Source organism: Kogia breviceps, chromosome 17 (genome assembly GCF_026419965.1).
Source record: "Kogia breviceps isolate mKogBre1 chromosome 17, mKogBre1 haplotype 1, whole genome shotgun sequence".
In the NCBI taxonomy this organism is placed as follows: Eukaryota; Metazoa; Chordata; class Mammalia; order Artiodactyla; family Physeteridae; genus Kogia; species Kogia breviceps.
The window spans coordinates 66,249,618-66,259,956 of record NC_081326.1 but is presented as its reverse complement, the minus strand read 5'-3'; the positions used below and the strand labels follow the sequence as shown (position 1 = coordinate 66,259,956).

Genomic DNA, 10,339 nt, shown 5'->3' with positions numbered 1-10,339 from the left:
TCATTCCTTTCCATTCCAGGCATTAGTTCTCTGGCTGGGGAATGGCTTGGGAAAGGCCATAAGAACTTTGGAATCCCTTGATCCCATCTTACTGAACCTCCATCTCCTCCCCTGCAATGGGCACTGACTGACTCTACAATCTGAGAGACAACTTTAGGCAGTGACTGTAAGAACATTTTTTATTTTTATGTTTTTTTCGGTACGCGGGCCTCTCACCGTTGTGGCCCCTCCCGTTGCGGAGCACAGGCTCCGGACGCGCAGGCTCAGTGGCCATGGCTCACGGGCCCAGCCGCTCCGCGGCACGTGGGATCCTCCCGGACCGGGGCACGAACCCGTGTCCCCTGCATCGGCAGGCGGACTCTCAACCACTGCGCCACCAGGGAAGCCCTGTAAGAAAATTTTAATCCCCTGGAAATCAACTCATCATAAACATGAGTTAATTGAAATTTAGGTTTTGATCTTCCTTTTATTAATAAGTGATAACATTAATTAAAGTATCATTATCTGCTATTATAAACAAATTTCAAAAATGTATATTGTCCCAAACAGTAGAAATCTTTGCAAATGTAAAAGCCAAAATGGGTGGCCGTGGTCCTCTTCCTGATTCCAGGAAACAGGTTCCTCCATCTCATGGCTCCATCATCTTCAACATGGGGCTCCCCAGCTTAATGGCTCATCTGTGTCTGCACCAGGCTGGTCAACATGGAAGAGCATGGAAGGGACCATGAGAAATCCTTATGTGCTGGACCAGGAAGTGAGACATATCACTTCTGATCACACTCTTGTTGGTTAGAGTTCAGTCACATGACCACACCTCATACAAGGGAAGTTGGAAAATGTAGGCTGTGTGTCCAGGAAGAAGAGGAAACAGGTCAGTTTTGTTGCTAGACAGTCTCCATGACAAGAGGCAAATAAGTTAATATCAGCACAGTAACAACAAAATTGCAGTTTCCAGAGTATACCCTAGAGGCTACAGAAGTGAGACCTAGTCTCTAATAACTATGTCTTCAGTCCTACACAAGATCCCTGTGTAGAAGAAAGATCTCGTAAGGTTTAGATATGAAAACAAAGAAATGTATTTTAAGGAATAAAAGAGTTTCAGCATCAAGAGTTGAAGGAGAAAAAAATCATTGAAATATCCCTAATTGGTTTGAAATTTTAATTTACCCAAAGTTACAGTCCTCATTCAGGCTAGTTAATTAGGGGTTTACCCTAACCAGTTAATAAGCCATGGTTATTAATAGCGATATTGTAGTTATCATTATCTACATTATCCTAATGAATTCCTATTTCCATATAGTCCACCTGAGATTAAATAGAAGCTGAGGGAAAGGAAGGAAGGAAGGAAGAAAAAGCTAGAGAGAGAGAAGGGAAGTGAGGAGGGAGCAAGGGAGGGAGAGAAAAAAGGAAAGGAAGGAAAGAAGTAGCTCCCCTCTGTGTCAGTGTTTTCTCCACCATTTGTTCACTGGACAACTACAGCTGCCTTTGAAAAGCAGTCTCCCCTGCTCTAATTGCAATGACAAAAAGTAGCTCTGAGTGAAGAAACCCAAAAGTATTTGAAACCAGGTAACAACTCCCTTCAGTAATTTGGATCTATAAGAAAATATACATGCCAACAAATTATCTTTGACTCTTGCAAGAAGAGATCCAGTTCTTTTGGGAATCTGAATTTATTTCAAGAGTGGGAAGGGAAGGAAAGCATTCATTTAACCAGTTTTTAAAACAGATTTCATGACTATAAGCCTGAAAAAAGTCTCTGGCAGAAAAACACCTTAACTCCAATCGAAACTGAACTGATGCTCTTGATGTTGGAGGGGTGCAGAGTGAAAGACGAATGGGTTGTGCTCCAGTGTCATGCGTGTCTGCCAAAACCCAAACACTCCTACTAGCTTGTCCCCTTCAATCTGAGCCATCATCCAAGAAATGCAAACACTGAGGCTCAGTCTCCCTGTCAGTATCACCTGAGATGGATTAGATGCACCCAAACGTCACTAATGCAAATACAATTTGGAAGGTAGTTTTTTTGGAAATTTTGTCAAGGTTAGATGCATTCATATTTTTCAAACCAATGATTGAATTTCTAACCTCATTTCAAAGGAACTGCTCTTAATTTCAGGGGAAAAGTCATATATAAGATGTTTGTTGCAAAGCTGTTTATGACAGCAAATGCCAACAATGGGATAGTTTCAATCAATTTGGCATATAGACTATAATGAAGATGTTTGAAATTATGCTGTAGTTTTGGTCCTATGCAACTTATTACCCATCATGAATCAGTAAACTCGTAATTACTGAATATTTAGAGCTCTTAGTGTCAAAGTAATTGAGACCTCAGTCTTTAGCTTTAAATGAATACTTTAGTTTGTGCTTTCTGAGCAGCTAGAATATTGTATTTCTGTTTCTAAGTTCAGGGCATTTTAATGACATTACATTTGGGAATGAATCAAAATTGAATGCCAGGATCACTTTGAAAATGACGTCATTTTGCAAAAACTTGGAGACAGGCTTAAAAGATAATGTTAAGTGAAAAAGCAGGAAAGGAACATTGTTGGTAGAGTCTGGTAACAAAAATATGAAATAGGAATGAACATTTTGAAATAGAAAAAAAAAAATCCTATTTTTTTTTTCCACGTCCCTTCATCTTTTCAAAATTTCTTCAGGGCTTCCCTGGTGGCACAGTGGTTCAGAATCCACCTGCTGATTCAGGGGACATGGGTTCGTGCCCCGGTCTGGGAAGATCCCACGTGCCGCGGAGCGGCTGGGCCCGTGAGCCACGGCCGCAGAGCCTGCGCGTCCGGAGCCTGTGCTCCGCCGCGGGAGAGGCCACAACAGTGAGAGGCCCGTGTACCGCAAAAAAAAAAAAAAAAAAAAAAAAAAAAGAAAAAGAAAAAAAATTTCTTCAAAAAACAATTAACATTTTCTTTGAGAAAAAAGAAAAGATATATGATATGTATAACTTAAAAAAAATTACCCCTTAGGTCTATACCTTCCCACGCCGTGACTGCAACTCTCAAATTGTAACAATCACGTAGGTTACATGAAGCCTGATATTAGCCAGACGACTGCGATATCTCCCACGAAACTGGCCGGGCCGCATTCCCAGAAGCAGGGTGAGCCCTAGGAAGGACAGATGTCCGTGTAGCCAATCAAGTGTCGCAGGTCCACATCCACTTCCTATGGAGCAAGGACAATGACACTGAGCATCCATTTAGAAAGGAACACAGGCCAGAATGCCATTCTTCCTCAACCCCGCAGCTCTCCTCTACCCCCTGGATCTAGAAATGACTTCTCAGGCTGAGGAAGTATAAGGCAGCAAAAGGACCAGAATCTGCCTCTCCCCCTCCTCTTTAATGTGACTGTATCACCGATAAACAGACAAGCTACTAGAAGGCAAGCTGAGTCAGGTCTCGTAGCCAGCAACCTCCTTATCGCTCTTGCGGGCAGCATGGGGTTTTTGTTTCTCTTTCGGTGACAACGACACTGAGCCTATGTTGGTCAGGGGGCCTTCTGCATCATCCTAAAATGACTTATTTTTTCTTTCTCCTGCCTTTAATCAAATTCTCTGCCACTAAACTTTTTAAAAAGCAGTGCTTAGCGCTTCCCTGGTGGCGCAGTGGTTGGGGGTCCGCCTGCCGATGCAGGGGACCCCGGTCTGGGAAGATCCCACGTACCGCGGAGCGGCTGGGCCCGTGAGCCGTGGCCGCTGCGCCTGCGCGTCTGGAGCCTGTGCTCCGCAATGGGAGAGGCCACAACAGGGAGAGGCCCGCGTACCGCAAAAAAAAAAAAAAAAAGCTGTGCTTAGATCCTGTTGAGCTGGGCATGAAAGAGCCCCTTTGCCCCCAGGGTTCTGATGGAGGAGACTTACCTTTAAATTGTGAAGAATCTCAAGGATCCCACTTGCGTGTGATCCCACTTTAGCCTTAAGTCCTGTCTCCTCCCCAGAATTCAGATATCGGGTTGGGCTTGAGGAGGTAATGGTGCAAGCTGTCTGTGTCCCTTGGTACAATGGTATTTCCTGAGAACCAACTTGGGTGTTTGGTAGCGCATTAGCTGCTGGATTATGACCGTGGAGACATGCTTTAAACAAATTATTCCAATAAGTTTCTAACTAATTAACCTCAACTGTCCAGAATGCTATAGGAGTGTCTCACAGGGAGACATAACCTCAGTCTAAAGCAGTGATTTTTTTTTCAACCAGGGACAGTTCTACCCTCCAAGGGGACATTAGGCAACGTCTGAAGACATTTTTGGCTGTCACAACTTGGAGGAAGGTGCGGACAGGAACGAGAGTATTACTGATCTTGAATAGGTAAGAGCCGCATGCTGCTAAACACCCTACAAAATCAATAGTGTCTAGGTTGAAAAACCCTGGTAATTTTCGAACTTGCCCAGTTTCTGATTCAGGAGGTATGGGGTGAGGCCTGAGAATTTGCATTTCTCATAAGCTCCCAGGTGATGCTACTCTCTGCTGGACCAGGAACCACACTCGGAGAACTACTGGTCTGCATTTGCAAACAAGGCATCCCCAGAAAATGACGTGTAAAGGCCTAGCGAGCATTAGCTGAAGAGAAAGGGAAAGATAAGCTTTTGCAGGCAGTTTGTGCAAAAACGCAGAGGTAGGCAGTTTTGTCATGGTCAAGTAACTGAAATAAACAAACATGGCGTTGAATGAAGCTGGAGAGGGAGCCAGCGAGAGATTGTGCAGGGCTATTGTACAAGTGTGGGCTTTATTCCATTGAAAGCTATGGAAAGGCACTGAAGAGATTTTTAGCAGGGGGTTGGGGAAACGTGACTGGGCAGTTGGGGTGAAGAGTAAAGTAGAGGGCTTCCCTGGTGGTGCAGTGGTTGAGAGTCCGCCTGCCGATGCAGGGGACGCGGGTTCGTGCCCCTGTCCAGGAAGATCCCACATGCCGCGGAGCGGCTAGGCCCGTGAGCCATGGCCACTGAGCCTGCGCATCCGGAGCCTGTGCTCCGCAACGGGAGAGGCCACGACAGTGAGAGGCCCGCGTACCACAAAAAAAAAAAAAAAAAAAAAAGAGTAAAGTAGAATATGTTGCCTGTAGTTTAATATAATAAAAGAGCATGGCCTTTGGAACCAGACAGTCCTGAATTTCAATTCTAGTTAAGCCTCTTTACTAGTTATATGATCAAGGGCAAATTATTTAACTTTCTGTGAGCCTCTGTTTCCTCTCTGTAAAATGGAACCATTCAGACCTACTTCACTAGATTGTTGTGAGAATAAATGAGATCATGTTCGTAAAAGTGTCTGGCACACAGGAAGGCTCAACAAATGTTAATTCTCTTCCATTAATCATCAATGATGAAAGGATCAGGGGCTCCTCCAGAACCTAATTTGCATCTCAAAGAGCACACAGCAAAACATGATGTCAACAACACAGGTCTGTCCAAAGAGTGCTTGTATCACCTGTATGTGCCAAACGTATGTCAGGGCCTTCTGCTGGCAAGGTTAAGGGCACATTAGGCAACCACCAACCCACGCACACATGCTGCAAAGCTAATGCTAGGTTTGCAGATACCATCGCAGAACTCAGGCAAAAATTACCAAATTTATTGATGTTTGGATACTTCCAGAGGCTCTTTTACCAGTTCCCTTATTGTTTTGTAGCCTGACGATGGGAAGGAGAACGTGCTTAAAACCACAATAAGTAATAATAATACTTAGCACTTAAATAACCTCCACCATCTTCAAAGCCATTTACAAACACTCACAAATTAAGACTCACCCAGCCCCAGCCTTGGGAAAATGTCATTATCTTGGTTTCTTCCATACAGCACAGAGGATGAGCCAGTAGAATTGTCCAAATTCCGGCCACTTGGCTTGAGAGTCAGCTGCTTTAATTCAATCCAGGCATCACTAGTGGGCCCATTCTAGAGGAATCTGGGCATTTCCTTGGATCACAGAGTAGTACAGAATGTTTGATGAGAAGAGTAATTCCACTTTACAGGAATCCTTTAAAATAATAAATAAAGAAGGTGGAAGGAAATGTTTGGAGGAGATGTGTAGGTTTATGGCATAGATTGCTATATGGTTTTACTTCATCAAGTTGTAAACATGTGTAGCTTTTTGTATGTCAATCACACACTCCATGAAGTGATTTTAGATAAAAGAAGAAATCCCTTGAGGATCTAATTTTGCACAGAAGTACCCAGCACAATCTGAATTAGACTTAACTGGAAGGTTGGCTTTTTGGCCAAAAAAGTGCTGTCTCTGAATCCCCAAACACTTACTCTGCCATCTCCCAGAAAACTGAGTGAATGTCAGGATTTTTTCATGTGTTTGATAATTATATAATTGATAATGATAATATCTCCAAGTTTCCTCATCTGTCAACTGAGATAATGGACCACAGGGTCCTTGTGAAGACAAAGTATGAAGAATGCCAGGAAGGCAATCAACACAAGAAAGCTTTCCTTATCATTGTTGTGGTTGATACCATTGCCATTATATTTCTATTATTTTATTATTTTCCATATATTTCCCATACTCTCTGTCTTACAGGGTTCATCACAGTCCTCTTGTAAAGGTAAGCAGGTAATATTACCCTCTGTGAAAATGTGGGCTCAGAGAGAGAAAACAGACTCACCTAAAACCACAGAGCTAATCACCGTCAGAACAGGGAAGAGCCCACATGTTGTCTTTATTTCATCCCTGCTTCATTCATAATTCCTCTCTTCCTTCTTTTGTGCTAAGCACTCCATTCCATTTTCTCCTTCAAATCCTCCACCCAGAATATTTAATCTCACTTTTACAGGAAGCTCAGCATCTGAGAAGTTAAGTAAGATGTACAAGGTAGTGCTAATGTGGACCTTAGATCTGGGTCCAGGTCTATCTGGCCCTAAAGCCTGAGCACTTAATCAGTGCCATAGACTAAAAAACATAATCTACAAAAATAGACTTCTTTAAGTCTAGCATGTTTGCATTCTCTCCCTCTACACATTCCAGGCAAAGAATGGCATCTCTTATTTCTGCTCTCGTAACTCCACAGCAACTCTAGACATTTACTGAGCCCCTGTTATGTGCCATACACTGTACCCAAGGTCTATGGAATATCTTCAAGGATCTTGTACTCAAGAAGCTTCATGTCCAGTGGAAAAGATGAGCATCAGCTCTTACCACTGCTTCTCAGAACCAAGATTCAGAAAGGATCATTCAGAATGGCCATGGCTACAATTCTGGATCTCGGAAATGCCAACCGTCCCCACCTTCACCCCTACTCCTGTGTCACCAAGGACATGATGATTTAGAAACAGAATCAGACAACTGCATAAGACGGTCCTCATTTGTCTCAGGGTATAAGGTGTTTGTTCTCAAGGAAGTCCTGTATGTTTATTTCAAAGTGGATTATGTTTTCTAGTCTATGGCACTGACTGAGTGCTCAGGTTTTAGGGTCAGATAGACCTGGACCCAGATCCTAAGGTCCACATTAGCACTACCTTGTACATCTTACTTAACTTCTCAGATGCTGAGCTTCCTGTAAAAGAGAGATTAAATATTGTGGGTGGAGGATTTGAAAGAGAAAATGGAATGGAGTGCTTAGCATAAAACTGGGCACATGGTAGCTCTCCATAGGTAGCAGCTATTGTCATTACTGTTACATTATTATGCTACTGTTGTTATTATTAAACCTCTATTATTTACACAAAAATTGTCTTAAATCTGAATGCAAAGTTTGGCAATGATGCTGCTAATATCTCTCCTATAGATAATCTTAGTGCAAACTCACTGGTTATCAATGAAGTCCTTGAAAATAATACAACTATCCACGATATTGTTGCAGAGATTAAATTTTTTTAATTCTTTGTGCTCTTTGGCAGCAACTGCAAAGCTCAGAAATAAGGAACCAACTCAAAGGAGTAGAGTTGTTAGAATGAGAGAGAGTGGAAATCCCAGCTCTGCTCCTTACTAGTTGTGTGATCTTGGGGAACTCAACACTTTAAAGATTCTGTTTTCTCTTCTATAAAATGGGGACAATAAGGTCAACTTCCCTGGGTTATTGAGGAGCTAATAAAATAACGTGTGGCATTTTACAAATCCTAATAAAATACCTATGATTAGGCTTTTACTGTTCTTAAAATATGGATATCTTAAGGTAAAAAGACACTGGAAAGTAAATTAATAACTATTTTATAAATATAGTTCTTTTGTAGAAAAACTCTTTTAAAATAGACAATTGCTGATGGAAAAAATAATGGAAGGGCTGCTTGTAGCAAGAGGGTGGAAAGGAATGCATCATAATTGTTAAATGCCTTTTGTGTGCCATACAAATAGCATGATATTAATAGCATGAAATTAATTGCATTAATTGATTAATAGATCTAGACAGAACTGGGTTCACATCTTAGTTCTCCTGTTTCTTGGCTGTGCAGCTTTAGATGGTTACTTAATCTCTCTGAGCTTCCTGATCCATAAATGAGATAACCAATATCATCTACCTCATAATGTTTTGGTGAAAACTTAGTGCGTGAAAAGTACTTACACTGTACCTGAGAAATATCAGGCACTACATAAATGTCCCCTTTATTTTGACTCTTATACAAAAAAGAGGTAAAACAATCCAGTTAAAGTTCTCTATATCTGTCTTTTAAGGGGTAGAATACATTTGTCTCAGGCAGAGCAGCAGTTACAAGAGTAACATCTGAAGATGCTACACTAAGTGAGAGAAGCAGAGGCATGGAATTGAAATCCTCAGTGCCTTTATATCAGAGAACTGCAACAAAGAAAGGAGAATCAAGGCTGGGTCCAACATGAGGGTAGCAAGACACTATACTGCCTGAAATGTCACTGCAAGTAGGGTGATCTTATATCCCAGTCTTCCCAGGCATTACAGCTATCTTCTGATACATAACCAAGCACCCCAAATTTATGTCTTAAAAGAGCATAATTTTGTTCAAATATTTGCAATCTTGGCAGGGCTCTGCGAAAAGAGAGGAAGGAAGAGGAAGAAGGAAGGGAGGGAGGAAGGAAGGAAGGAAATAAAGAAAGAAAGAGAGAGAGGAAGGGAGAGAAAGAGAGAGAGAGAGAGAAAGAAAAGGGAGGAAATGAGATAGGGAAGAGATGATTGACTGAAAGATAGAGATAGAGAGATGATAGATAAATAAGTAGATAGATAATTGAAAAGTTACAGAAGGGCAGAATTGGCTTGAACTCAAGAAGAAATTCTGAGGACCACCCCAACTTTGCTGGGCTCCAAAGGAAAGAGAATTCCTCTAGGGACCAGAGGTTGAAAAGTGACCTCTGACATCCCTTCCGGCTCTCAGATTCTGTGACCCTCTCCAAAGAACAGACGTGGTGGTGATTAACATTCCCTTTTTCCCAAGATGGGTGGTGCACGCTTTCATCTTTCAATGTTTATAAATGCCTTTGAAAATGGAATGTGCCGCATACATACTAAGAGCTATTATTAATATGGTGCCCAAGCACCTCTCTCCACATGATAGTCGAAGAGCAAAGCATTAGGGGTGCAAGTAAGCATGTGTGTGCACACACTCCAATTGAGGAATGCTCTATATTCTCACCCTGCCTTGGGAGAGGCAGGATATTTCACAGAGGCCAGAGATGGAGCAGAATCAGGGACATACGAGGGCTGAAAGAGAGAATTCAATGACAAGCTTGGAACATAATTAATCAATGCAGTTATCAATGCAGTTTTTATTTCTCCTGTTTGCTATAAGACATGAGCTAAGCACAATGGAAAATGTAAAAATGTCATGGATACAAGGTCCTGCCTTGGAGGACAGATATGACAAAGACATTGAGTCAGTATCTTCTGAAGTCTACTCTCAGAAGATAGACTCAGAGGCCAGTAGACCAAGCCCCAAATGCAGATAACCCCCCAGGACTGAGCAAGGAGAGATCTTGTTTATAGAACACCAGGGGTAGGTCATCTAAAATTTTTGCTGCAATTGCAGAGGCCATGTTTCTAAAACATCTTTGTTCATGAATACTTTAATCCCGTGAAAGTTATTAACCCCCTTCCCAGAAAAATACACATGCAAATAAAATCTTGCATGAAGTACGTGTGGAATTCACAAATTTCCTGAAGCTCTGTCTTCCCTGGGCCCTTTTCTGTAGCTCTTGTGTAGCTGTATACTTTAAATTGTGAAATTATCTAACTCTGATCAGATTCAAAGCAGAAAACAGATCTCTAACTCTGGACTCTGGGCTTCTAGCTCAGTGCCCGGCAAGTCATGCACCTAAAATAAATGCTTGTTTAATAGATAAACATGGAATTAAAGTATTTAAAAGAACAATGAATCCTCCTTTAGCTGTATCTCTAAAGGTCTTTTTTATTTGTTTTATTTTGGGGTTGTTTTTTAA

General features: G+C 41.8%; 1 long non-coding RNA gene across 4 annotated transcripts in view; it reads right to left on the bottom strand.

Moving 5' to 3' along the window:
- Nucleotides 1-446: 446 nt before the first annotated feature.
- The window catches only part of LOC131743968 (uncharacterized), a 405,600-nt gene continuing 395,707 nt past the window's right edge, over nucleotides 447-10,339 (bottom strand). For all 4 annotated transcript variants that reach the window (XR_010837566.1, XR_010837569.1, XR_010837567.1 and 1 more), the window contains 4 exons: nucleotides 5,745-5,971; nucleotides 3,866-4,053; nucleotides 2,972-3,174; nucleotides 447-843 (listed from right to left, as the gene is read on the bottom strand). This is a non-coding gene — a long non-coding RNA (uncharacterized lncRNA). The remainder of the gene's footprint in view (nucleotides 844-2,971; nucleotides 3,175-3,865; nucleotides 4,054-5,744; nucleotides 5,972-10,339) is intronic.